This window comes from Porites lutea, chromosome 1 (genome assembly GCF_958299795.1).
Source record: "Porites lutea chromosome 1, jaPorLute2.1, whole genome shotgun sequence".
Taxonomy (NCBI): Eukaryota; Metazoa; Cnidaria; class Anthozoa; order Scleractinia; family Poritidae; genus Porites; species Porites lutea.
In genome coordinates this window covers 59,685,533-59,713,099 of record NC_133201.1, presented here as the reverse complement: position 1 = coordinate 59,713,099, position 27,567 = coordinate 59,685,533, and the positions used below count along the sequence as shown (strand labels likewise).

General features: G+C 38.2%; 1 protein-coding gene and 2 long non-coding RNA genes across 4 annotated transcripts in view; all 3 read right to left on the bottom strand.

Moving 5' to 3' along the window:
- The window catches only part of LOC140923688 (LYR motif-containing protein 2-like), a 246,979-nt gene that overhangs the window by 41,539 nt on the left and 177,873 nt on the right, over nucleotides 1-27,567 (bottom strand). The window lies entirely within an intron of this gene.
- LOC140940772 (uncharacterized) lies at nucleotides 1,536-8,066 on the bottom strand. Of its 2 annotated transcripts, XR_012166373.1 has the most exons (4): nucleotides 8,006-8,066; nucleotides 7,828-7,896; nucleotides 2,877-2,929; nucleotides 1,536-1,591 (listed from the first exon to the last, which is right to left on the bottom strand). It is a non-coding gene; the product is annotated as an uncharacterized lncRNA (long non-coding RNA). The 2 variants fall into 2 exon arrangements; XR_012166372.1 differs by lacking the exon at nucleotides 8,006-8,066 and having other exon boundaries at nucleotides 7,828-7,957.
- On the bottom strand, nucleotides 16,842-21,319 carry LOC140940894 (uncharacterized). Its single transcript, XR_012166381.1, has 3 exons — nucleotides 21,157-21,319; nucleotides 20,239-20,445; nucleotides 16,842-16,935 (listed from the first exon to the last, which is right to left on the bottom strand). It is a non-coding gene; the product is annotated as an uncharacterized lncRNA (long non-coding RNA).

Here is a 27,567-nt window from a genome sequence, read left to right as displayed (position 1 = left end):
AATACCTTTATTTATTACCTTTGGCTATAAGAATTACGGTAATATTACCATGAAAATTCAAAACACTACATATTATATAAACATATCAGATTAAGTTAAGTTTAGCACCTTTAGGAATAAACGATTGTTTGTGCCTAACATTGCAAAATACAGGTATTCTGAGGTGCGCTGGGTTAGTCTTACAAGATCTTAGATTATGGCCATGATCCACTGGCTTGTTTGCAAGGGTGTGCTTCTGATTCTAGGATACGTTTACATTCTTTCCTCGTCAAATTCTGACGCCTAGTTACAAGTGACTCAACAGTATCCCTAGGGAGACCAATGACATTTAGACATCTATTCTGCACTCTCTGTAGATCTTCTTCGAGGTAAATGAGCAGCCCTCCCCAGACAGGCGAGGCATGTTCTAAAACACGTCTACCGTAAACGATCTAATAAACGCCCACTCTCAAATAAACGCCTCTTATCTAATAAACCCCCCCTTACGCTGTTAAGTTAGTATTAAACGCCCCTCTCTCATAATCGCCCCCTGTCTAATAAACGCCCCCCTTGAAAATTGCCCCCAAATACTGGGAAATGGCGAAATAGAGCAAAATCAATCAATCTATTAATTTCATTGCTTGATTAACATCAGTTTGTGTATTATGTCATGTTCAATTTCTAGATAAGCGGTCAGCCCGCAGTCGAGATTCTGTTAACACAAAAACGTTTTTAGCCGAAAGCATACTGTATACAGTTAAATTGAGTTCGTTAAAATAAGTTACGAGAATAAACGCCTCTCTCTTTTTTAAAAACGCTTCCCATCTATTAAACGCCCCCTCGTGGACCCAAAAAATTAAATAAACGCCCCGGGCGTTTATTAGATCATTTACGGTAATCTTAGTGACGTAAGTTGTAAGACCAATGTGCCTGGGGAAATGGGCTGTTCTACAGACCCTAAGATTGTGGATCCGTTTACCCGCTTTCCTGACAATATTCCACTTGAGATCGTTCTGTACATATACACCCAGTAGTTTAAACTCTGAAACCCTCTCCAGTTCAGTAGGCCCGATATTAATAGGAGCAGGAATTGGACAGGACTTCTTGAAGGTGATCCACATATCTTTGGTCTATCTGCTTATCTAAAACTGTACTATTTGGGAATAGCTGATAACTACTGTAGAAACTTCCTTTTGCTTTGATTCTTTAGAAAACGATTACAATGCAAAAAAGGTTAGTCAATAAAAGAAAATAACAATATCTGCCGTGTTTTCATTTCATCCTTAATCAATTAGAGTTACAGTGAAGCAGAAAGGATGCCTCGCTTATTCGGTGGATGCTTATTAAAGGGAAGGGAAAAAGGCAAGAGAAAGACGGGGGACCGCTTTATGGTCTGTTGAAAATGGGAAAACTGGGCACGCTAACACGAGAAGAATCCGCCCGTGAGGAAAGAGGAAGGACTTCATTAAGCGCAGTTTCATTTGAGGGCCGCGTCGTTTCGATAATGCTTTACTTAACAACAAAAACAACAACAACAACAACAATAAGATACTTACAATGTGCAATGAATAACGCTACCTGAAGCAACATAATCCTGTAGCTGTAAGAATATCTATGAAAACCGGAATAAAAAGATTTAAGACCAAAAATTTGAAGACATTTATAGCCAAAAGTTTCCACACCCACATTTAAACTTAATACTAGCCAATGATGGAATCAATTTTACGCATATTTCATTCGCCAAAGTGTTAGAATACATAAAGAGTCGGTCAAAGGGCCAAATGAATGTCAGAAACGACGCGCTAGGCTCGCCAGCGTAATGGATTTCAGAAAATCGGCTTTGTTACTGAGTGCTTCCGTCCAATTTAACGTACGTTCGAATCTCATCTGGAGCTCGGAATTTTTTCTGAACATTCTAATGCTTGATTTCCATTTCTTTCAAAACTAATAGATAGCTTTTATTTATGAAGGTCTACCGTCTTGAGACATGACTAAGATTCTGCTACTAAATTTACGACTTCGAAGATTTCAAGAGATGGCCGGCCAATCAGTAGGTGTCTCAAGATGCCCTCCTTGAAAAAAAAATTTGATATATTTTTGTCTTAACATTTTGACATTAAACCAGTAAAACGCTTTAAATTAATTATTTTTTTACTTACTTTCCGGGCAAACTTAGAGTTGTACCATCATCAGTATCTAGAAAACTCAGTCTTTTGCGCTGATCGTTTTTGCGCAAGGAAAGGGAAAAAGGTTGTGGTTACCTTGGAGTAATGTTCTAACTGATTAATTCCTGTTTGGCCTCCGCAGTACAGATATCAGTAGATAGATTAAAATTGTGAATACATTATAATAGTAACTGTTGGGTAAGATGTCTTAAAAGAGCTAGACAGTGGTAGTAGTTTTCCTGCAGAGGGGATCGAGACTGATTTTTTGTTGTAGCCAATATTTGTGTTCGATAATAAAGAAATGCATCCCTCGTATTTCTTATTTTCAGAGCCGTTGTTGAGACTGGTTCTCAAGGAAGGGTGTCATTTTTAGTAAATTTTAAGCACTACTTTACAAGATAATTATCCTGCACGAGATAGGTCTATCACCTGTTATGTGGGGGAAAACTTTGAACTAGTATGAAGAAGATAGAGTTGACGGGGTTAAATTTTAAACGGCCAGAAAAAGAGAATCAAAAGTACAAGAATTCCCTTTTTCAGTCGTGTTTGCAATCTTAACTTCCATTGGAAGTATTGCTCGGCCAAATTTGTGTATTATCTTAATTCTAAGAAATAGCATGTGAAAAACATATTATAATAATTAATTCATCTCCGTTTGTTCTGTTTTTACGTTATTGTACGCAAACATAACAAAATACGTATACGCGTTTTTTTGCCCATTGATGTACTCACCTCTCCCAAAAAACTTCGAGTCTGTTCTGGGCTTGCGTGCAGTCAGGCCAGTGCTGACATTATGACAGAAAATTTGCATAAAAATTACTGCACACGAAAAAAATTCTTGCATTCTATGCCGCTGTTAGTTTATCACAAGTTTTAGGAAGAACATAATTGAGGACGGAATAAAGCATATGACATATGAGCTTTTTCCATCCCAACTATCAATAAAGCTAACACACTGCAGGTTACCCTTGTTCACGTCTCAAGAGCAAATTTCGCAACTAAGCCTCGGTTTGAAATTATAAATTAGCAAAGGTTTACACTGATAAATTCCCAACGCAGTAGAGACTGCCCAAGCAACAAAAAGTGCAAATGCATTTTGGTGACCATTCGCTTTTCCTTGTGTGTACTGAAATATTCAAACAATTCAATATTTTAATAAAATTGTTTTCCATGTAAAGAGGACAGTGGTGGATATTGTGACTTATTTAAACAGGAAAACAAAAAAACAATTGTAGAGGAATAAATGTATCGATTTTCCTCTTTACCTCAAAGTCTGCCAAGTAAAAGTTGTTAAATTATTCTTTGAGGATATAAGTGTACGACTGTAAATAAATTCAATTCTATATATAAGAAGCTTAAAAAATAAAACAGAAAAATAAAAATAGTTTGTCAAATAAGAATTCAGTGGTTATAAGCTCAGAGAAGTACCTGGACATTTGATTCTTCTGCCTCTACTTTACGCAGCGATGCTACTTATAAACGGCTCCTGTTTCTCAGCCGAAGTATGACTAAACTATTTGCTCCACCTGTCGCCTTTGTGAAGCGTTTGCCTTTTTGTTTATAATCCTTTATTAACTTTCCTTGCCACGAAACTGAGCTACAAAGTCACTGAATTATTGAACGTATGTTAATATTTCAGCAATGGCTTAGCAATTTGCTCCGGCCTCGTGATCTTGAAATGTTGAATTGGTAGTGTTTAATTAAGAATACGACGTGCCTAATAATCTGTAGTTGATCTTATTTCATTTACCATCTTTCGGCTCAGTAGAAATTTGTTATTGATAAACAGAGAACTAGCAGAATATGCCTGAATGTAAAATAAAAACCGTATTGTCTTATTATTGTCATGAGGGTTTTTTAAAAGGGCATGACAACATTCCTTGTTTGCTCTTATGGTACTCCAGTAACAATATAAGAATCATGCCGCGACTTGAACAGTTAAAAAAAAAAGCTCTTTAAAAGCTCTTTAAAGTTGACTCAGACACATGCTTTGATATATCTGATCTAATCCAGTCGATTTTCAGCAAACATTTCCTAAGCTGGATATACAGCCTAAGCATAGGAGAGAACAGAATTTTTACATCTTAATTAGAGCTCATTTTGACAACTGATCAATTCATCTAAGGATAAAAATTCTGTTAGAGAAATTGTTTGGTGGAAAAAGTGCATTCTTTTTTCGGAACTGTATTAGATAAGATCTGAAACAAAAGCTGAGAACATAAGACCCCTTTAGTAGGTATACATGATGGAGTGCTTGCTCCCTAGGTAAGAATCTAGCCTTCAGCAGGGGAACAGACGACTTAAAACAGTGTTCTCAATCAGCACGTGGTGTTAAAACATTGACACTTGAAAAGAGCACCTTTTTTTCGCATAACGACTTGGGTAGTGTAATGTAATTTAAGCATTTTGTGTTACGGGTAACTTGTTATTCAGATGATTAGGGATATTTGCAGGCAATCATATATCGATGAAGCCTGCACAATATAAATACAATCCCAACCAGTATTTTGCTTCACATCCATGTCACAAAATCTAACCGAGCGTTTTAACATATCAGATGTGTCAGTATTTTTGCTGTATATGAGAGAATTCAAGACATGTAATGAGCACGTCTGTAAAGCTTGATATCAACCGAAGGTCGCATGTGTTTTTTCAACTTCTTAAAAATTTTCCTAACCCAATGCGAAAAGATAAGTACTATCCACTTTTGTATAAGCGGGCGCAGCGAAGCCGTTGTGCATTTATTAAAGTTAATGCTAGTAGTGGAACTCGGAGCATGTCGGAGAGCGTCAGAGAACACGTTGGGAGCTTGCTCTTGAACATATATTTTTTCAGAAATCTTTTAAGCCTAATTCTGATTTATTCATTGGCTTCTGAACCCAACAAACAAAGGAGGTGTATTTTAGCGTTTAGTGAAAATGTCGACAGTATTGCTCCGTTCATATCCAAATTTGCTGAGTATGCAAATTGTCGGATTTGATGTATGGCAGGTGCAGATGGTACCCATACCTAAATATTGCGATATTTTTCATTGTAGAAGTGTAGAGGAACGAAATAATGTGCACTGTTTGGGGCATGGACGTGATATCAGTTGATTTGTTAATCATTCAATATCATACTTTAAAAAGCGATGCGACACCCAAGGGTTCCTTCACTGGCATGTAATGAAAGTGTATCTCAGTGCAGACACGAATTTTCTTTCTCTCGTTTTTAGTCCTACAGTATCTGTAAAATTTGTATCCAAAATTTAAACTCCTCAATAATCTTGCAAAAACTAGTTTTATGTCCTCAAAACACGCAAATTTGTCTTAAAAAATGTTCCCCCTTTCGCGCAGCTAAATTGACAGGTATTACGTAGAATTACAGATATTTGCAAGAATGTATATAACTAAGAAGATGCATGGAGGCAAATGCGAAGGATTATCATTGCCTTAAACTCCCCAATTATCTGCAGAATCTTTATTTACTTAGCCGTACCTTTGTTACAGTCAGTTACATCGCTTAATGACCAGAATCAGAAGCGAATGCAAAGTAAACTAACTGAAGTCACATGACTTTATCAGCCTTTCTTTCACCTTTACTTATTCCAAGTCTTTTCAAGTCAAATTTTTCGGGAGACATATCAAGTCAACAATTGTTGATTAAACTTATTTATGGACCAAAATCATTTTGAAAAAAATTCTTGTCACAAGCTTGAACTGAGAAAGAAAAAGTCATCAGTCATCGTGTATTTATTTTCACGTCCTCCAGATAACGTCGCCTAAGGAAATTTCACGTCATGGTCGTGTGGGGACGGCAAAGAAATGTACACCTGAAAAAGCGTGCTTCACGTTTAAAATTTGTTGTTTAACTTTTTGAACCCCGGCTTTTTGACGTTGTTCTCGTTGTCATCGCCGTCGTCATTGCTAAACTGCAACCCAGTTTCACCGATGTGTGTAAACTGTTGGGAATCCGGCCGAATGTTCTTTTAGTATGAACGCTTGCGAAATGATCCTCATACCATCAATGTTATAAATCCGGAATCCTGAATCCAAATCATTTATGAATCCTCTAGTGTAACCGCAGCACCTAAGCCAACAATCTAGTGGTATCTCAGACTTTTACTTGCAAATGAGTGATTCTCTTAAGGCTATTTGCCATATTACTTTTGACCGAAGAAGCACCATACGTTGATGTAATCATGTCCTACTTCGTCTAGTGCGAAGACAGGCTGAACTGAAAACAACGTGTTGCTATTCGCGCTTTTCCAGCAGTTTCTCTATGTATCATATATCATTGAAGATTCGGTCTACCAATAGACTGCGAGCAGTCTCTCTTTTTCTTCAGATTTAGTGAGGGGAGTGCATGTGCGCGTGAGCGTTCAGTAACCTGCGTGGTCATTTGCGTGTCTCGCGCGTTTTGTTCGATAGACCAAGAAAAAAGAGAGACTACTTGCAGTCTAGTCTACCAATGAATCACGTATTTTTTTTGGAAGCCGACATTCGAGAATAACTTTTGAAAAGGAAAAATTAAACAGTCGGCTGTTTAATGCATTGAGCCAAGCCGTGCTCTTAAAATAGTTATCTTTTATCTATCTTATCCTTTGCTTTTATTCACTTTTGTAATACATATTATTTTATTATTACTTTTTTTTGCCCTCGACTTTTTCAGGTAGGCACGTGCGTACCGTGCGTACAGGTAGCTTCGTCCCTTATAGTTGCCCCTCCCTTTTCGTTCAGAAAGAACTAAATCTTCCAAACCACCACCCAGCACCCTTTAACATTCAATGACCGTTCGTTTGGTCAAAAAAATGGCAAACCTTGTTTGCCTACACAAAGCACTTCATCAGAAGCTTTTAAGACAAAAAATCTGAATAGAGTGACCAATCAATAAACTTCACTTGCTAGTTCTAGCCTGTTACCTCAAATTTTCAAAACGGTAATTCCCCCATTTAACATTGCCGGTACAAAGTTGCAAAAGCCATTGCGTGTTTGTAAGAGGTTTGTGGTCTCATTATGACCTGCCATTATGTGACAGCTGTTCTTCACTTCAATTAGCATGAAGTAGTATGAAAAAATTTAAGCATCGTTTTGAAGACATTTTGATAGTTTTATTTTCTAAATTTAAGCGTAGGAGGACGGAGATATTCAAAATGACAAAGAAGGCGGCAAATTTCTAATTGCTGAAACAAGTGATGGCTGTGTGTATTGAATTTTGACAGTTTTTTAGTTGGAGCGTCGAGCATATAAGCATGCACTAATCACGAGCGAAAAGAGCTGTACAATATCCTCCTGAACAGTGTATTTGAAAAAAATAAATTGGGGTCGATTAACGTTTAATCCTATTGCTAGAAGTTTTTTTCAAGAAGCGTTTCAATTCATGCCTTTTAGACCTGATGTTAGTATCAAAGTGACGTGGCGGCCGAGATCATTCAAAAAAGAATTAAAAAAATTACGTGCGCTTGAGCTTAGTGGTCACGTCTGAAACAGCTCCGCTCGAACTTTTGAATTTTTGTTATGATTTGATAGCCTTTTAATCTCTTTTTCAATCAACTCTTTTCGTGTACTATAATATTAGAACTTCTGAGACTGACCTGCCTCGATAAGCGTAGCTACCTGCAGATCAGTAGGATTGTGAACAGAACGTATTACTCAAAAAATAAACTTGGAACTTGAAACTGTTAGGAATAGTATAATAAACTTACCTGGTAAACTAGCTACTGAACTTTTCGATTTGTCGTTAGCTAAACAGTATGCTAATTCCTTGAAAAGGGCTGTGAAAATAAAAACGATATCTTAAAGGTTAACTTGGTAGTGGCATCAGCGCCCATTTACTATCTTGCCAAAGAAACCCAACATATCGTTATTATTATTTTTGGCTACCATATCGTGTGCCAAATTATGAATTATTTTCTTGCCAAAACCCACATCACTCACAGTTTAAAACCAGGCTCAAGAACCCAATTACCAGAATTCAATTTATTTACCTTTTTTTTGTGCAAATGCCAGGGAAGCTCAATTAAAACTGTGCCCCGTAAGCAAAATTCTTGAGGTGACGATGCTGGTAAATTAAAGTATGGTGACGTTATCGTGTTACAGACGCAAAACTGAAGCGACAAACTGAAACAGCGAGTGCAACAAGAGAATCCAGCGATATTCATACAAACACACTGTAAACATGAACTCCAAATTTAATGTTAACACAACATGCGCAACTGGCATAAAGTTTTCAAGCCAAAATGGTTAATTGAAGTTCTAAAAATGTTCCGGAAAGCTTATCTGCCTGGATAGTACTCCAAAATAAAGTCTTCATAAGCCAGGAACAGTCAGTTTTAGCAAAACAAAGTGCACAAAAGGTCCCTGTCGCCACGCATTCTTCTTCACAGCAACACTAATAAAACTAGGGTATCTAAAAGATAGTAATGCTGCGGCACATTCTGTTGATACTGGCATTAGTTAGGCAGTGGGACTTAAAAGAATCGAAAATGACATTGAATGTCCTATTTACATGTTGGAAAGTACTAGAATAATTACTATCAGTCTATAGAAAGAACTCGTGGGAACGTTGCTTAGAAAATGATCAAGTGGTTATAAACTCTGGTTTTCCCACAGTAAATTGTAGGAAATGATAGAAATTCAGATTGTTTATCCATATATTTAATATACGGTGTACTATCTTTTCTCTGGAAACACGATACTTTTCTTGCTGTTTATTGCACTTTATTAAGTAACAGTTATTTAGCTATATATTTATAGAAAACAACAACACAAAAAACGGGAAAAAAAAGAAAGAACGAAAAAAAGAGTTCGATAGGACTCGAACCCAGTACCATCAGCTCGAAGCAACTACAGCTAACCACTACACCACAGAGACTAATTACGTACTCTTGGGAAAAATCTTTAATTTCATGCCTTTTCCATGAAACTTCCGCCGGCAAGATGATCGACAGCCGCATTGATCGAGCTATTAACAGTAAAAAAACAATGTAAACGCATATTCCATGGCAATGAATGAATGAAAGAACATAATTATGCTTTTCAAAACGCCGATACACGTCCTCGTCTGCAACGTCGAACTCAAAACATATGTTTTGTTATCTCGATTTCCGCTGTTATTTTGAGGCGAATGGTCAAAATCACATCCAATTTCGGCTCATACAGGTTCTTAAGAATAGCATGGCTTGACATTTTCTCACTTTCACATCATGCATTGTGGTAAAAAGTGATGAATTCGAGAATTCGTCGCCCCTTATATATTTCCCTTAAATCCTGATTATGTTGCTGCTCGCTCCCTACCGTCGCTCCGCAGCAAAAACACACTTCACAAAACCTGTGTGCTTTTTCCTAACGTCCATATATGGTCATACAAAAGGTTACATAACAAACCGGTGGCGCGCGGCTTTGAAAAGGACTGTTCGTACGAGTGTGAGCCTCGTAACAATCGTTCGATTGTCCAATTCAAGCAAAACAAATATATTACGCAGCGAGCAGAGGTTTATTTCAGGTATGGTTTTTAGCAATTGCATAGTTGTTCGCGTGGCTTGTTAGTCGAGCAATTGATTACTGACAATCAGATTAGAAAGAAAACTCTGCTCGCAGGATACACTACCATTGTAGCGTTCAATAATTCAATCACACGAATTATTGCCACTCGAAAAGATATGACACAAGACTTATTGGTGGTAATCATGATAGAGCGGTTTTCACTTGACTGTCGTAAAACCAAAACCAAAGTAAATACACTAGCCAACCAAAGGGCGTAGTAAAACCAAAACCAAAACCAAAACCAATCCCTTTCGACAGTCAAGTGAAAACCGCTCTAAAACAATAAACGCTTGAATGATGATAACCTTATTCCTTGCCAGATATGGCTTGAAAAAAAAATCTGTGGCCTATACTGCAGTCGACAGGCGCTAATTTATGTACCTAAAGTAACATCTGCCAAATCCTTGGGCGTATATATACGCCGAATTATAAAGTTCCTTGCTGTCTCGACCAAGGCTCATCAGTCACAAAAAGAAAAAGACACGAGAATAAAAAAGGAAACAAAACAAAACAACAACAACAACAACAACAAAAAAAACAGAAACTATGGACACCTCAAGTATTTTCTTGGGTGCACTGATTTAAGTAGGAACTTTTTGACGTTTTCAAAACAATCTGAAGAATAGATTGGTGTTGTCCCGCTCGCGTATGTAGTTCACCCGCTTAGTTCTGCCTGATACCCGGGGCCGGTGTCCTCAACAAAATTTTAAGCGGGGAGCTTCCCCCCCGGGTCCAACACCGTGAGCGTTTACAGATTATTTTGGCAGAAAAGGTAGCCCTTTCTCGTAAACCTATAGTTTAGAACTCTGCATTTTTTAAAATGCTGTTTACGATATGAATAAACCTCAAACCAGAACGTTTTCTAAAACGCATCTATTAGTAAATAATTTTGGGCCTTCTTGCTGACCAAAATGACAGAATTTCCTACCCTTTCATATATTTTAACTAGAGATCATATATCAGAAGCCTGTAAAAGGGCAGACACCTTTCAGGCGACTCCTGACCACAAATCTCAAATTGGCTTTTTACCGAATAACCGCCGCACAGCAAACCACGTCTTCACTCTCCGAACCTTGATAGATAAGAACGTTCATAGTCATCACGATCCAAAACAGGATTACGAAATTGCCTCCATAAACTATCGACGTTATACCTTTGACTTTGGTTCAGTTATAAAATAGAAGTCTACGGTACCCCTGCCCGACGCCCGTCCGTAAGGACCTGCAGAGAGGGACGAAATAGACACGAATTCCTCCCCTCCAGCTCTAGGGAGTTTTATGTCTCATCCTATTGTTTCAGTGGTCGTCAGAACCAAATCATTGCATTCCAAGGTTGAAAATACACCGTTAAAACACATCAATGGAAAGAGAAAGTTCAGAAGAATACTCAGTTTACTTAGTTCATGCTCAGTTTAGAAAAATAACGATATCTTAAAATATAGGTTTCTTCACGCCTGCCTGTAACAAGTGGCTTAGATGTTCAGCTAATGTGATACTGATCGGACGTCGCAGGATAGCCGTTTATTGAGGCTAGGAGTAACTGCAACATGGCAGACTACTCGCAACACGTAACACCGCGCACTAGCCAGTTCACAAAACTAACTAGTGTGGCCCGGCGGGCGTCCCGAAAGACTCAAAAGGTGACCCAAAAGCTCCCATAACCGTTTTTAAAGCTAGTGTTGGTCAAAACTTCCATAATTTTTGGTCCTTAAAAAACTGAGTTGCAATTTTTGCTAAATAATTTTATGGTTCTCACACGCTCATCAATCCCGGAAAGTAGCTAAACATAGTAATTTTTTCCATCAAAGATTTGCGAATGAAAGCAGAACTTCTATGAAAATAGAAGTTACTGTAGTTACAGAACTCTAGCGAACATTTTCTGTAGAAGATCATCGTTTTAATCTACCCCCCACAAAAGGCATTTATCTAAAAGTGTAAATCATCAAGTCCACGCAAGTGATAAGCGCAATTTTTATTATTAACACTCACGTTTAAGGCCATTTTATGTATGGCAAAATGTTGTATTAAAATTAAATCAAATGCAAGCTTAATGTTTTATTTATTAGCAGTGAATTTCAGTTGTCATATAGTAACTAAGCAGAACAAACATGGCGATCTCTTTGCAATCTCGTAGCAGTTTTCTTAAATTATACAAGTTTTCCGAAAAAACGAGTAAAATTACTTACAGACCTAGCATTAAATCTACTCTTTTTTATGTTTAATTAAAACCTCGTTTTCTGAATGAAAAACAAAGGAAAAAATACTTACAATTCCCCACACAAAAATAGATTAGTTTGTCACCCAAAAGTTGTGAGTCTTGAGGCCGAGCCTTCATGCAGGGAATCAAAACAACAGTTCCCGGCCGAAATTAAACTATAAAACCTGTATCTACCTGATGATTTAACGAAAACTCTCACCTTCTTCGACCTCGATCAATGTTAAATGATGAAATTAAAGAAGAAAAACTTCCAACTTGACCATTCGGAAAAAACAGCTATAATTAAAAGCTTAATGTGCTCTTTCGTAGACAGTACTTCAGAAAACAGCATGAGACAATAAGGTTATCTCGAGTCTATCCCAGTCGAAACACACTAAGACTTTTCGCTATAAATGCGATCAATCCTGTTCATAATTATGTCTTTCCGTTATTCTTTCACTAAACTTGTGCAGTAATATTCAAGCGTAAACGAAAAGAAAGCGAAAGCAACACAGCTCGTGGCCTGCTGTCCATAAACGCGCGAAATACGAAAACCTGAAGTAAATATCTTTGAACTAACTAAGAAATAAGTGGTTTATCAATAATGCCAGTAAAAAAACTTAATCTCTCATGAAGCATTTAAAAAAAATTGACATCCCCCCCTTCCTGCCTTCAAAAGTTTTTACCATCGTCCATTTTTTCCATAAAAAATTTTAAGATCCCTTCTCAAACTCTTCTGTGATATACATAATGAATGCTGCCTAATTTATTTACCTGCTGTTCGCTTGGACAGTAACATAATTATTTTATAACGTCAAAGCTGCCATGCTTGAGGGTCGTAAGCCGCAATGCGACATTAAGGTGTAATCAAAAAATACTGATACAACAAAGAAGGAGATAAATCCGGGGAGTTTTCAAAGAAAAAATGTATATTAATATCTTTAGTTCCGTTGTTCCGTGAAACAGTGGTAAGGGATGTTTAAGAAAGGATCACTAAGACAAGAAACAAGGTGAATTTAATGTGACTTTATCCACACCTCTAGCTTGAGTTTTCGTAAAAAATGTAAGCAAAAATGCCGCTCCTACCCTATTAAACACACACAGTGTCTGCCAGCTATTTTAACTTGACATTAGCTACTACACACTAAAAAAAATACTACAAAAAGTGTTTTCTTAATCGTGCCCCGTCGTTTTTTCGGCTTGGATCCTTGGAACTTTCATTCGATCCGCAGTGCTGCAACGACAAGAGAAAATTAATGATATTAATGGTTAACAGAGCTTTCTTCACAAGTATAGACAAAATAGATCTGTACGTATCAAATGGTTTTGACTTCAAGCTTCCCAAAGATTTTGGTGTAAGTGATTGCTGACATCGCTGGATCGCTGTTTATTACAATATTTCTCCGTTACACGAGACAACTTTATCTAGGTAAATGTAAGGATTACGCGTGTTTTAACTGTGTAAGTGATTTACAGATTATTGTTCACGGTGAGGCGGTTTTTTCCGACAGTCACTGCTAACCGTTATCCCGGTAACTTCAAAATAAGTTAGAAAGCTGATTACATACTAGTTAACTCACCCCTTTACGTTAACCACGCCAACTGCTTGCCTTCACGCACGCAGAGACAGAGAAAAACAAAGCGGGCGCGTGAAACTCTCCTACAAGGCACATTTTGAGATTTTAAGGTGGCTGAACACCGTTTTCCTGACATTAAGCGTACTAAGAGATTTCTCTGACGCAATTGTTTCCGAACGTGTTCAAGACTGACGTGATCTAAAGAAACACAAAAACCTCGGAGTTAACCTAATAAACGTAATATACATACTAAAAAAATTGAGCTTTATATCGGCAACGAGTCTTAAATAACATCCCAGTGAATAGTAACGGCTCTTAACTGACTTAACTGTGTTCAGCCACCTTATCATTTGTCATTTTGACACGAGAAACGGTTTTATGGAGGTAGGTGAGGTAAGAGGTGGGCGGACTGTGGTATTTGCAAAGATGCTCGCTTACTTTTTTTTCCTGCTCGCCCGCCTTCTTCACTTCTCTGCACTGACCGAGAGCCTGGCACAGGCTTCACCCTAAATGAATTCGTTACTTTTCTTCTATTATTCCCTAGATCGTTCATGTCTTTTGTGATTTGGAAATTGTGAACCTTCAATCGGAGACAAAATTGTTGAGACATTGTACTTAAATAGGGCAATTTCAGAGAACAAAAGAATCCGCACCCCTCCCTGTCCCCTCCATTCAAAGTTGGGGTGTTTGTTGTTTTCTATAGGTAGCTAGAACAAGGGCACAGCATTGCACAGAGGGGATGGGGGAGGAAAGCTATATTTCCTCCTTTTGAAGTTAATAGAACGTAAAAAAGCCCAGTTTTGGGCGAAGTGTCTCAACTCATTTTGTCGCCGATTGTCTGGATCGAAATCTACGCGCTGTTGTCTTATTAGCACCGGTTAGGAGACGGTAACTAGTTGAGATTACTATATACACGGGGTCGTTTTCCAGAAGATAGATAAGATACCCATATAATCCCTTTCCTGTGTTTTTCGAGGGAAAATTAGTTTTGACAATCTTTGTACTCGGTAGTGTTTTCAAGTAATTACGCAGCATACCCACGTACCGAATGATTGATTTTCCTCTGGTAACTAAGTGTGATCGGTAGGAATCGATGACAGGTAATATATTGTATCTGAATATATCCCTAGTAAGTTCGAAGTGTTTATTCGAAGTTTGGCTATTTGATAAGGGTGGAATGGACGATAAAATAGCCATGATTGCTATGCGCAGGAGAATTTTCAGGAAAAATGTTCTAACGCACAGCAAAGCTGCATAGTATCGCTAAATCTGTGCAGCAGATTCGTTGCCCATATACCCATAAGGGTCTTTGAAGAATGTACTTTACAGTAGAAACTATGAGGTCAGGAGGGGACTGGCCACGAGTAACACGAGTAACCAACTTTGTTCTTAAAAGATAATCAGATTATTTTCTTTTATACTCATCGTGGTTACTCGTGGTTACTCGTGGAAATTCCTCCTTAAGTTTCCTATCCTTTTGACTTTGTTCTTTGTTTCGATGCGTTTCGATAAAGGAGAGAATAAGAAATCGTGAGCGACGCGCCACATTGCACGATGTCAAGGCACGGTTAAGCGTGACACCAAATGTCACGCACTGAAAATAACGAAATCGCCTTTTCTAATTGTTCTAAAATAGGTATAATGAAGTCGAGCACAACAAATAAAAAGCCACCAGGGGTCTTACATCCCAGCATAAAGAAATGAATTCAATTACCTTTCTAAAGGACGTACGGCCACTTTTGAGATTCAGACAATCGGCGACAAAATTGTCGAGACATTGTACTTAAATAGGGTAATTTCGGAGAACAAAAGAATCCGCACACCTCCCCTTTCCCCTCCATTCAAAGTTGGGGTGTTTGTTGTTTTCTATAGGTAGCTAGAACAAGGGCACAACATTGCACGGAGGGGATGGGGGAGGAAAGCTATATTTCCTCCTTTTGAAGCTAATAGAACGTAAAAAAGCCCAGTTTTGGGCGAAGTGTCTCAACTCATTTTGTCGCCGATTGTTGGTCTCGCGCAACGTTGAAGAATTTTAATGACTATAAAACTATAGTTACTTGCTTACTTATTTTCTTATAACTAGTCACCTGAATACTTACATCATCGAGGATGGTTGCTTTTTCGTGGCACTTCACAGCCAGATTATTTCAGACCTAGAAATACATCATTTAGACGTTAATTTGATGTATAACTACTTAAATTGAAAGTCTTGCTCTGACTTTTAGATTCTTTACTCTCATTTTAACACGAAGTCTTTAAAAATGTAACATAAACACGAAAAAACGAGAAACATATTTTATCTTATGGTGTACCCCGTGAGCATGCAACATATGAGGAAAATAACTAACGGGGACGATGGGCCTATCTTACCTGTTTTTTATTTGCCAAAAAAAAATTAGATACCCTTTTTGCTAAGGATCAAAATAGCCTGTTTCGAGGGCCTGCAAAAAGGTTCGATTCTAGATGATTAGTTATTTAGGCTGGAGGTTACTTGCGCGCCACGGTTTGCAGATAGCCGGCGTTTAAAAGTATGTTTCAAACTGATCAGCACTAGAGATGAATGCAGTTTTTCTCAAACCAGTACAGAGAAAGCTGTATCTTGCTGAGTAGGTGTTTTGCAACAACACTTACCGCAACATATCTATTATTATCATTATCTATTGAAAATGCCCTAGATTTCACTCTAAAGACATTTGACTCTGCAAATGAATTAAACTTCCTTTAAAAAGTAACGTTTCTTGAAAGTAATTTGTTACAGCACAGTACAAGGGCCTAATGGTTTTAGCACGGCCCAGTCACAAAGGAAATAATATTATCATTCTGATCCCAATAATATCAAGAGAATAACATTTAGTAGGTAGGCCCCTGATGATCATGAAATATTTTACTTACTTTTTAGCGCCATTGAGTAGTTTCTCCCTTTTCTCCGTCCTCCTGCATGGAGGAAAGAAAAGCGGGTAAATTGACGAACAGCTATGAAGTAAAAACCCCTCATGTTTACATGCTGATTAAATGATCTGAAACTGCTAGTTTTTTCATGTGATTGGTATTGCTACATTACTAAGTGGCCTTTTTCTTGAAAATCAAGGTGGCTTTTCTGGCCCTAAGCCAAACATCCCTACTGAATAATAAAAAAAAAATCAAAGTTAAAGAAAAGAATGCATAGGGTTCAGGATAACAAACAGCACCATTTTGTTTTTGTTGAACTGAACGTTTTATCATATTTCCTGCAAAAATCTATTGAAAATCGATATTGAATGTCAACAATGCAAACGTGAAACAACTTATCAGGTCTTCTGGTTACAATAAAGTTCGAGCCAGGTACTGCTACTAATACTGCCACTATTACAAGTAATATGATTATCACAGCACAAAATGGAATGACTGACAATCGTACGTACCTCTTGCAACAGATGACAATGACTGCAACAACAATCAGGAGAAATAGCAGCAAAATGATCAGCAAGGGAATGAGAACATTGATATCGTTAGGGCCTGGTAAGAAAGAAAAAGAAAGAAAAGACGTGTATGTACCCAAACCGGGTATAAATTGCAATAAATATTGATGGATAATAACCATAAAATTCAAGGTGGTCGCCAGAGAAAATAAATATCGCACGCATCGATAAAGTGAGTAATCTTTATTTAAGTGTAGTTGAACCTCTCGTTACGGACACCTCTCTAAAACGGACACTGTGCTCTCTATTGCAGGCAGTTTCCAATGTCCCGAAAAAATTCTCATATATTTTCTTTAAAAAAACCTGTTTAATACGGACTCTCTAACACGGACAACGGACACTAAATCTCGGCCCATAGAGTAAATTCATATAAACTAATCTCTTTATTACGGACACTGCCCGAATCCTGCCTCGTCCCCAGTCGTCTTCGCGTAACGCGCGCGGCGGGAGCAGGGGGTGATGGAAAGGAAAAGGGAGCAAGACTGTCTCCCTTCCCTCGCTTTCCTCCTTCCCATCACACCCCTCGCGCCACTAAGAAGAGACAGAGAGAGAGAGACGACTGGGGACGAGTCAGTCCTGAATCCCAATCAGGTCATGTCAGGTGAATCATCCCGTCTGCCTGATGTGCTTTTCAAGGTGATTTAAAAAGTCCAGTCGCTGTATATCAAGCAACGATTTGCGAAAGGTGTACAGAGGAACATAACTGACTTATTTAAGGCCTGAATAATTACAGATAGCATGAAGATCTTTTCTATTACATTTTGTACTCTATTTACTGTTTACTGCACTTGCAAAATAGCGAAAGATGCTTTCAGAATTGTGCTTTACGTTTATACAGCTTTTTACATGCAGCATGGCGCTGTAGTTTGTTTTGTTTTAAAACAGTGATTTGTCTACGACTGTACTTACTTTGTAGTTATCTGACGTACCCAGATCTCCCGCGGCCAGTGAGATCTTTGTACGCGATGAACTTTGTAGCTGATTTGTACAATGTTGTATGCTACTGAAAGACAGTGTCTTTGTACTCTGAATTAATAAATTTAAATGCAGTTTAAAGGCGAGTGTGAACCTGGTTTTATAAACTGGACACGTAAAACTGTAAGTGGAGTTATAAAAGTGACGTCATCATAGTGACCTCTTTTATACGGCCACCTCTCTAATACGGACACTTCGCTCTCTCCCTTCGATGTCCGTATTAGAGATGTTCGACTGCATAATATGTTTTCTTCAGGCCCACAAAAGGAAAAAAAGATACTTTTTTATTTCTTTTGGTTTTGGTTTCGCCTAGGCTCCAAACAATAAAATAGTCAAATAAGATGTGAGTGACCCCTCTTTATCACGCTCACATTATCTTTTACATCGTCATCATAATCCTTTGGCAAGCTCCGGAATGGTTCTCGCAACAGACTCCCATACCGTGCGGTCCCGCATGGCAATTTCTAAATTTCATTTTTTCAATTGCTGAAATGCTCATCACAAACTTCTATTTGACCAACGAATGTAGTTTTGAAAATGTATTTGCAGTAGAGTTCTAAAGGTTTACGTCATAAAAAATTAAATTTGTGAAATTATGGGATTTGTCGGGATATTCTGAAAGAACAACATCCAAAAGGCCTACTTGCCAAAAACTAACATTGTGGGAAAATTGTCTCTGAGATATTAGCCCCTTTCTACTCTTTTTTTCTACTCTGGAGCATCCTCGGAGACCCAGGGGCAGTCAGTCGGGCCGGTGAACGAACAGGGCAACTGTGGCGAGATAATAGCCGTCGTGTACGAACTCACGAAAATAACTCAAGATAAACTGTTCGCCGATTGGGCATAATAATACAAAGCACTTTTTGTGCCCAATGAGGAACCAGCATTCTCTTGACCGTTTGGAAATGGTCCGGTGAGAGTCGGTACCCAGGGGCTCTTCCGCCCATGCTTGAAAACTTTCGTCGCGCCTTTTAACCCGGCTTTCCTAAACAGAAACGAAGGAACTACCGCTGAGTCGAAAGACGTTTCGGATGCTATCAGCAGGAGCGATTCAATTTGCACTGAGAAAATTCTGTTTCTGACGGATCACAAGGTATCGTAAACAATAGGAAGTGTAAGATGAAGCGGCAACGAGAAAGTAAAAAAGCAGTAGCTTGACAAGGCAAAACAACAACTTTGCAGGTGTATCACGCTTTTTTGTACATTTCTTTGCCGCTACCGCACGACTACCACGTGAAAATGCCTAATTTCACGTTTTATGAAGGACGTAAACAAGCAATGACAAAATTTTCTTTCTCTTTGTGAACTTGGATATGGTTGACAGAAATTCAGCTCTAGAGGAGTTCGCTTGCATTTGACAAAGTAAGTGAGTTGAAATAATCACGACAGAGACTGAAAAAATGTGACTTCACTCTTCATGCGACGTTTTAGTGGTTCTCAGCTGTCGTGGCATATTAAACTCCCTAATATTTACAAAGGCGTGAGCGATGCAAACGTGAATACCTGTTGTAAGCTCAAGCTTGTATCTTTGGAAAAGCGTCTTTAGCCTGGTCTTTAGTTTTCGTGTAGACAGTGGTTGTCTTTACACTAGGCTTTTACGTAAGACTTAAGAGCTGCTAAGTTTTACTTAACCAAAAATGCGTGTGTGAAGGCCTAAGCAAAATCTCAAGTAACTTTACTTTCCATCTCATTTAAGTCGGAAAGTTGAAACAATTCAAGAAAGTTTCAAGTGACTTGAAAACCATCCTTAAAACCGACTTAGCGAACTTGCGGTTTCCAAGCTTTGAGAAGGGCGAAGCATGTCAATCAATCTTAATTACGTTGCGTGGGAAAACCTGACGTAAAAAAGTTAGGTTGCATTGTGTGTGAAGCTTTCTTTTACTTGAAGAATCTAAAATTTACTTGTCTTGAAATATGTTTTAGCTTATTTAGGCTCTAGTGTAAAGACTACTAGTATTTTGAAATGTAGCGTTTATATCAAACTGAAAGATTCCTGACTACGTGCATTCCTTTCTTTGGTGCATGAGCCAGACAAGCTGTGATCGAGTCAATAGCCGTCGTGTACAAACTCACGAAAAGAACTCAGGAGATGCTGTTCGCCGATTGGGCACAATAATACAAAGCATTTTTTGTGCCCAATTAGGAGCTAGCATTCGCTTGACCTTTTAGAAATGGTCCGGTACACAGGGGCTTTTCCGCCTGTGCTTGAAAACTTTTGTCGCGCCTTTTCTCCCGGCCCGACTGACCGCCCCTGGGTCTCCGAGGATGACTCTGAAGTGACTGCCTTCTCCACGTCCCCCCCCCCCGTCCCCCCCAGCCCACACGCCCACTAAAAGAAGTATTTAAAGACCATTTTCAAAGTTACCGTCTGTTTTGCCTTCTTTATTTTCGTCTCCTTTTCCACGATCCGTGACAGGCCTGGGAACAGAAGTAGGGAGAGGTGTCATTTCTGGTGTCACAACTAACGTCAGCTCTGTGCTGTGTGACGAGACCAGTGTGTCGGGATCAGCTGTAGTCACGCTCAGGATCAGAGGATCTTCCATTACATGTACTCTCTCCTTGTCAGAAGTTGCTGAAAAGAGAATTATTTCGGTTGATAATGCTTTTGTTATTTAATTTTAGATGCTGAACATCAGGTCTATTGTCAGCATCTATACCTGTCAATTCAGGCTTGCCTAGGAGACACTGTTTGCGGCCTCTCTCATGATTACGTGAAAATGGGTTAATTCACAAGTTCACTTTTACAGGGGTGTCTCATTTAAGGTAAGTTAATTGTAATAGAAAGAGACATGTCGTTAAAGTGCAGTCGGTAACTTTTACTTTTAAAGGTATCATAGAATCTTCAAATCAACCTCCCTCTGAGCCTTGTCCCTAGTATGGAAATAGGCCTCCGGATTAGGTTCATTACCTCGCTATTTTTAAATGAGGCACAAGGTCGCCATACGGGAGGAGGTCATTGTTAAAGTGTGTTTATAGATAAGAGTGGTTGCTATAAGAAGTATACGGAGGGGAAGATATGGGTGCATGCCACCTATAGACTGACGACCCTTATGAACACAACCGTTAAGATGAAGTAAAGTAATTTGTGTACATAGAGCGCGCGTGCATTGTCAGAGGATTAATGGCCCACGCACATTTTAAAATGTAAAATGGCGGTCCCGTCTCCAGAAGGAGAATGATGCAAAAATAGTGTCCCCAATGACTGCCGTCTTTTCGTCAATGTGAGTTTGATTTTCAAGATTCTTCGATTGTCTTTTACTCACTCTACTAAGCCCCAACTTACCTTTTTTTTCGCAAATCGACCTGAGTGTGGATGAACATGCCTTCGTGCGCCACTTGTGCTCTCCTTTTTGGAGCATATGAATACAGTGGTATCTTTTATTCGGTTGACCTGGCAGCCAGTTGGTAAAATTGCCCTTTTCTCCACTGATCCACTCAAATACTTCTGTGTCGTTTAGACTGTTGAGACCATTCCAAGCCCCATAGTTTCCCATAAGAACGCTAAGAAACTTCTGCTCATTTTTATCATTGACAGTTACAAGATTGGCTTGTTTCAATTCACAGTTGGCCTGGGCTGCACTAAATGTTTTAGTGTTGCCTTCATGGAAATAACAGCTACCGTCATAGTATTCCCAGTCCTGCTCACAGCTTCTATCTACAACATAATATACCCAGAATAAGTATTATTTGCCAATTCTAATTTGAGTTTTTAGAAGAAGTAGAGCCTGGATTCGATACCATTCACATATAAAATGACATGCCTTAGTACCTTTTAAGCCAGCGCGCAAAGTCAAAATTCACCTTATTATTCCTTTTCAAAAAATGCACGTCTATAAAAGCCTGTAAGTGTCGCAAAAAAAAATTTAAAAAAAATCGCAAAATTTTTACAAAAGTTTCAAACTCTACGCGACATCCTCTCTCAACTATAATGCCTCGTGTCAAACCATCTAGCTACCATCTTAGGAAAGAAACTTGTTATAAACCTAAGATAACTACCATGCGTTTTAAAAACTCTTTCGTTTAGTTTTTAAATAAGAAATTGCTTCGTAATATACTAGATTTTAATTCCCACTTTTTACCTTTTTATACTTAGTCTTACTAGATGTGAAATTGCTTAATTGAATACACTTGTTACAAAAGATATGTGTTTTCATCTTTTGACGAATAAAGACTTTTAATATTATTATTATTATTATTTAAAAATTGCGTACAGAGAGCTTCGTCAATAAAACTTTAAATGTCTAGGGGTTCTTAAACAAATCAATGCTATTGTCCGGGCTATTTATATTTTAACAATAGTTCTTATTATTTTAATTTCATTCTCAGGTCTTTTCCTGCCCTCTCAGTTTCCATGGAATCGAAAAAGTTCTGGGAATGCAGTTGATTACACAGATCGGCAGAAAAGCTGATCAGCCTTCCCGGTGCATGTCGTGGGAGAAATGTCGTGCGGTTTTCAGCTAACAGTCCCTACATGTGTTGTAAGAAGCTGGCGCTTGAAGGTGAACATAGCTCATTGACCATAAAGAGGTCTGATGGCTATACCATGCTTATGAGATCTAGTAAAAGTGAAACAGCTGTCCATGGTCGCCACTGTCCGTGTGATGTGGCTGTGCGCATGCATGAGGTACTGGCCAGGCCGTTGCACATGCATTTTTGTACGTGACACTTACTTTAAAGTTTGTCTTCTAAACCGTGCAGCAATTTAGTGTTTAGCATTCTTGTTAATAGTTTTTCTTTGGAGGCCGCAAGAAAAGTGTAAAGGAGGAAAGCAGAGGAGAGGTATTTCCCCCGATTTGTTTGACGTCTTTGCTACATGTTTCTGTGGTGAATAAAGTTTCCTTTAAAAAGCTTCAGCTTCAACAAAAACGGTAGCTACATAGCTTGTTTTAAGTAGATTTTATAGCCGAGGAAGTTCAATAGCAAAGTGACCGGCTTGCTCATTGTCTTATCTTGTCAGAAAAAAAAGAAGTTTTTTCTATATGTACCCAGACGGCAAATTCATGTATTTTGTGCCCTGGAAGAAGTAAAATTGAGAATTTGTTCATGCTTAGCGTGTGTATATCGAATTATGGATGCACGCGGGAAGTTTGGAGAGCGCTAAAGATGCGTAAGAGTTGCTCTAGGCACAGTCGAGAGCAGCTTTAGCTTCTTGAGTGCTCTCCAAACTTCCCAAGTGCATTCATAACTCGATATACGCACAGCTAAATGCATGATCAAATTCTTTTATTTACGCACGGGAGTGTGTAAATAAAGAGTTTGTTCATAGCGGCTCAATAGGACTTATATAGGGCAAGCACGCGCGCTATGTTATAAAGTCCTATTTGAGACAAGTTTAAAAGAAATGAGGATTCAAGTACTTACAGTGCAAATCCTTCACTGGCGATGATTTTCTTAATAATTTGCTGACGGCTCATTAACTTTGGCATGGGATTTAGTTAAGCCTCGTATGGATATATTTAAAGTAAAATTGTGGCTTCCTTTATCTTCCCCGCCCTAGACCTTGTGTCTGAATTTCCCGCTTTTTCCCAGGGGCAAAGTTCTCATTTTACCGCTTTTAGGTCCAGATTCTAAGAATTATCCACCATGATCGCCCGAAAAAATGGTGGAATTTTTTATAATGAACCAAACAGTCATTATACTTAAGTATTCAGCCTATTTTTAATTTCCCAGTGAGCACTTTCGTTTGTTACGCCTTTAAGAAGTGAATTGCTTAGTGTACAGGATGTGCTAACTAGAAAGTCAAAAACATTACAATGTGTCCAACTTACTTTCTGCTCTGGAAACAGCAACTGAAACAGAACAGAATGATGGTTATCATATTTGCTAGCAAGAGCATCAAGTGACGCCTATCAAATTTATCATTTTATCAGGGCTGCGTTTATAATTTATGTAAAACTTACTTGCGAAGAGCCGAGAACTACCTAATATTTCAATCGCTTTCTTTGATTCTGTTAGAAAATGATAACAACGCACTAAACTTTAACTTAAAGATCTATTTTCTTCCTCAGCTATAAAAAGGAAATAACGATGGCTGCCGTTGTAGTGAAGCAGAGAGAATGCGGCGCTAATTCGGGGAGACACATATTAAAGGAATGGAAAAGGCAAGAGAAAGAAGAGATACCGCTTTATGATCTGTTGAAAATGGGAAAATTGGGTGCGCTAACACAAAAAGAACCCGCCCGTGAGCAAAGAGGAAGGACTTCAATAACGTCTTCCCTCGGGTCCGCTTGAATTTCCCTTTCTCTTTAAAAGCCAGAGTTTTATTCCAGGGCCGCGTCGTTTCGATTAAAAAAAAAAGAATTTTACCAAAATAAAGAAAAAAAACATCCTCCCTATTAAAAAAATTACTTCCACTCAGCTTCAGTCTACCCACTTAATAGGTTTTTTTCTTGGAAAACAAATTGTCACAGAGTGTGATAATGATGCTAAGTAACAACAACAAAATACTTACAATGCGCAATGAATAAGGCCACTTGAAGCAACATAATCCCTTCGCTGTTGAGAATATCTACGAAAACCGAAATAGAATGATTTAATTCAAACCTTGATGACATTTATAGCCAAAAGGTCACTGGTAGATCAGGATAGTGGCCTTTCTGTGAAAGGCCATTTAAGTAAGCAATCATGTATTCTCTTTTTAAAGCTATGCTTTGAGAGTTTTCTAATACTCGGAGGTTTGCAGTTCCATATTTAGGCCCCTAATCTAGAAAATGATTTACCTTGTTTATCCAGAATTGAAAATTTAATTTAATTCGTAATCACCTCTTGACTAGGATCTAGGGTTATAAGCGTGTACGTGTAGTGTTGAATAAGCTTTAAATATTTTGTGATGCTGAATTGTTTGTGATATCGAGCATGAGAATAGTCTGGAGAGTATTCAATGGTACGAAGTGTCTGAGTCTAGCAATTATGCCATGTTGCTTCCGTTAGTCAAATTGCCGTCAGTAAGCACTCCCAAGTACGTTGCCTAGTTTTTGAATTCCAGAGGAATGAATTCATTAGAATAATGGTCGAAAAGTTTTAGATTTACCAGGTAGTTTGGCCTTTTTTGATAAGGGTAAAAAATGAAAAAGTTGCCTTTTTCAAAGTCTAATTTTTCTGGAATAATTTGTTTGCATGCCAATTAACCAGTTATATACGCTTAGAAGTTCACTACTAACAACAGACTCGAGATATTTTATATTTCAGTCGGCGTATAGAAGATTTGTGACATCAGCGAGAAGGTAGAACTTCAAGTTATCGGAGCAATTTTGTATATCGTTAACATAGAGTAGGCAAAAGTAATGGTCCTAGAACTGAACCCTCGTCCGAATGTCAAGCCTAACCTGAGTTGTCTGGGTACGGCCTATCAGATGTGGCGAAAACCACCCATTGGCAGTGCTGCGAATGCCGTAGGGCTTCAGTTTTTCTAGTAAGGAGAGTGATTGACCGTATCGGATGCTTTTCGTAGATCTGCAAAAATATCGCACGAGTAAAGTTTGTGATCCATATTTGTTTGTATTTGGCTTACTATGTCAAAATGACATGTTGACTGTGATTTACAAATATGCCTTGCTTATACAGATATGCTTTTAGACGATTATACATGAGTTTTTTGAAAATTCGGTTAAAACCTGAAAGGAGTGATATTGGCCTGTGTCTCGCAACCATTTTTGAAAATAGGTATCACTTTGGCATGCCTTAGTTTTATGTCAATTATTAGAGGAAATCTGCCATGTTCAGCCACCTACATGAAATATTGGATGACTTGAACTTGGGGTTAGCTGAGTCCGCATGGATCCATCGATTATGACGCTAATTAGAAGTACACATTAGTAGCTTTCAATGTACAAAAACTTATCACTTTGTCGTCTTTAAGACTCAAGAAAGCATAATTGATAGATGGAACAAAACCACCAAAGCGGTCCTCAGAAGGAAAAGTTACTATTGTGGAGGAATAAGCGTTCGGATTCATCTTAGCTCTAACTCTGTCGAATTATGTTGTCTTTTAAATATTAATTCTTAACATCCCGTAATCAAATGTTTTGTTACTAGACGTTGCAAAGCTTCAGACTCGAAGTTTAAGAAGCTTAAAAACACATAGAAAAATGAAAAGTTTGAAAGTTTTTAATGGTTCGTCAAATAAGAATTCAATTTTCATAAGCTCTGACAAGTGCCTATTGACTGCTCAGTCCCTCCCTAAAGGCTGTCATGCTACTTATAAGGCCACTTCTCCCCAATATTTCAAGCAAGCAACTTAGTATTTGTTGCACCTATCGCGTTTGGCAAGTGAAAACACTTATAACAATTATGAGACAAAGCATTATTGATATTGTGTTGCACATTCAAATAGTTCTTTATCAATAGCAACGGTTGCTCTGATTCTCCTCCTTTCTTTCCCCTTCCCATCGTCCCTCGTGTGCTTTGTTTTCTACCTCTCCCCAGCCTCCCGACGACAACAACAGGCCTGCTCTGCCTGCGGAGGATAGCCTGCCTGGCAAGCGTTTCCGTTTGGTTTCGGAGCAAAGAAAGACCGAGGAACTTGATTCTCGGTTTTGGCCGCGAGAAATGAAACGAGTCAAAAAGCCAAGGTCAAATTTTACCACTTCAAATCCAACTTTCTGGAGGTTTTGAAAAAGAAAAACTTCAAAATTTCACTCTTGCGGTTCTTAAAAGACAAATGTTCAAAGCCTGCATTGATCGTTCGGATTCATTGATATTCCAACATAAACGCTATCCACACGTTCCATTTCAGTGTGACAGAATACTTCGCATGTTTTTCTTTCTTGAAATGTACTAGTCGTGGAGGTATTAACCGTGCACATTAATTAGCAAGCATCAGCATAACGTCAAAACAGTGAATTTTGTAAAGCAGATTTTTAGCCGGTTCGTAGGCTAGGTTCGTCTTGAAATTTCAAGGTGTTAAAGTGAATCAATCTTAATAAACGGTTTCAGACATAATTACATACGTTATGAAGATTGACTGGGATTTGATTTTAAAAAAAATTTCGTTTGAATAGTTTCAGAGATATAGAAAAAAGGGCTGAAAGTTAAGATTTAGTAAAACAATGCGCTTAGACAGGTTGTAAGAAAGTAGTTTGGTTTTCAAGATCGCAAGAACGAAAATACACCAAACTTTCCTTACATCGAAATATGATATTAAGCAGCATTCCAACGTCACTTAAGATTAACTTAAGTTTTTTAGAACTTTTTTAATTAAATAATTTATCACGGCTACTGAAAATACGAGGTTTTAAATATATTTAAGTTTTATTTGAATTCAAACCGACAGGAATCAATTTCTTACTTCTCACGGAGGTTATTTGCTAAACACCAAACTTTAAGTTCCTAGCGTTGGATTTTTAGTACCAGGTCTAGATTGCGCAAAATTCGGCCCTTACAATTTCCAATTTTTTTGTTTATTGTTGTCATAGTAATATCGATTTTAGTTAAAACTACGTTTCGAAAAACTTCAATCCATAGTCAATCACTGGCGAAAATTTTGTAGGGATCAGACAAGGACAAAATCCCTTTCAAGGCGATTGAAAAATATCGGTATAGTCTCCGAAAAACTGTATCGAAACACCTTAAAAGCTATTTTCCATCGTTCTGGTGTCATCTGGTCTCGTAGATTTCTTCACTATGAAAACTTACAGATCTTTTTTCGATTTCCTTCTGCCTAATCATGAAATTTGTCAGATTTGTCAGGGTTAGC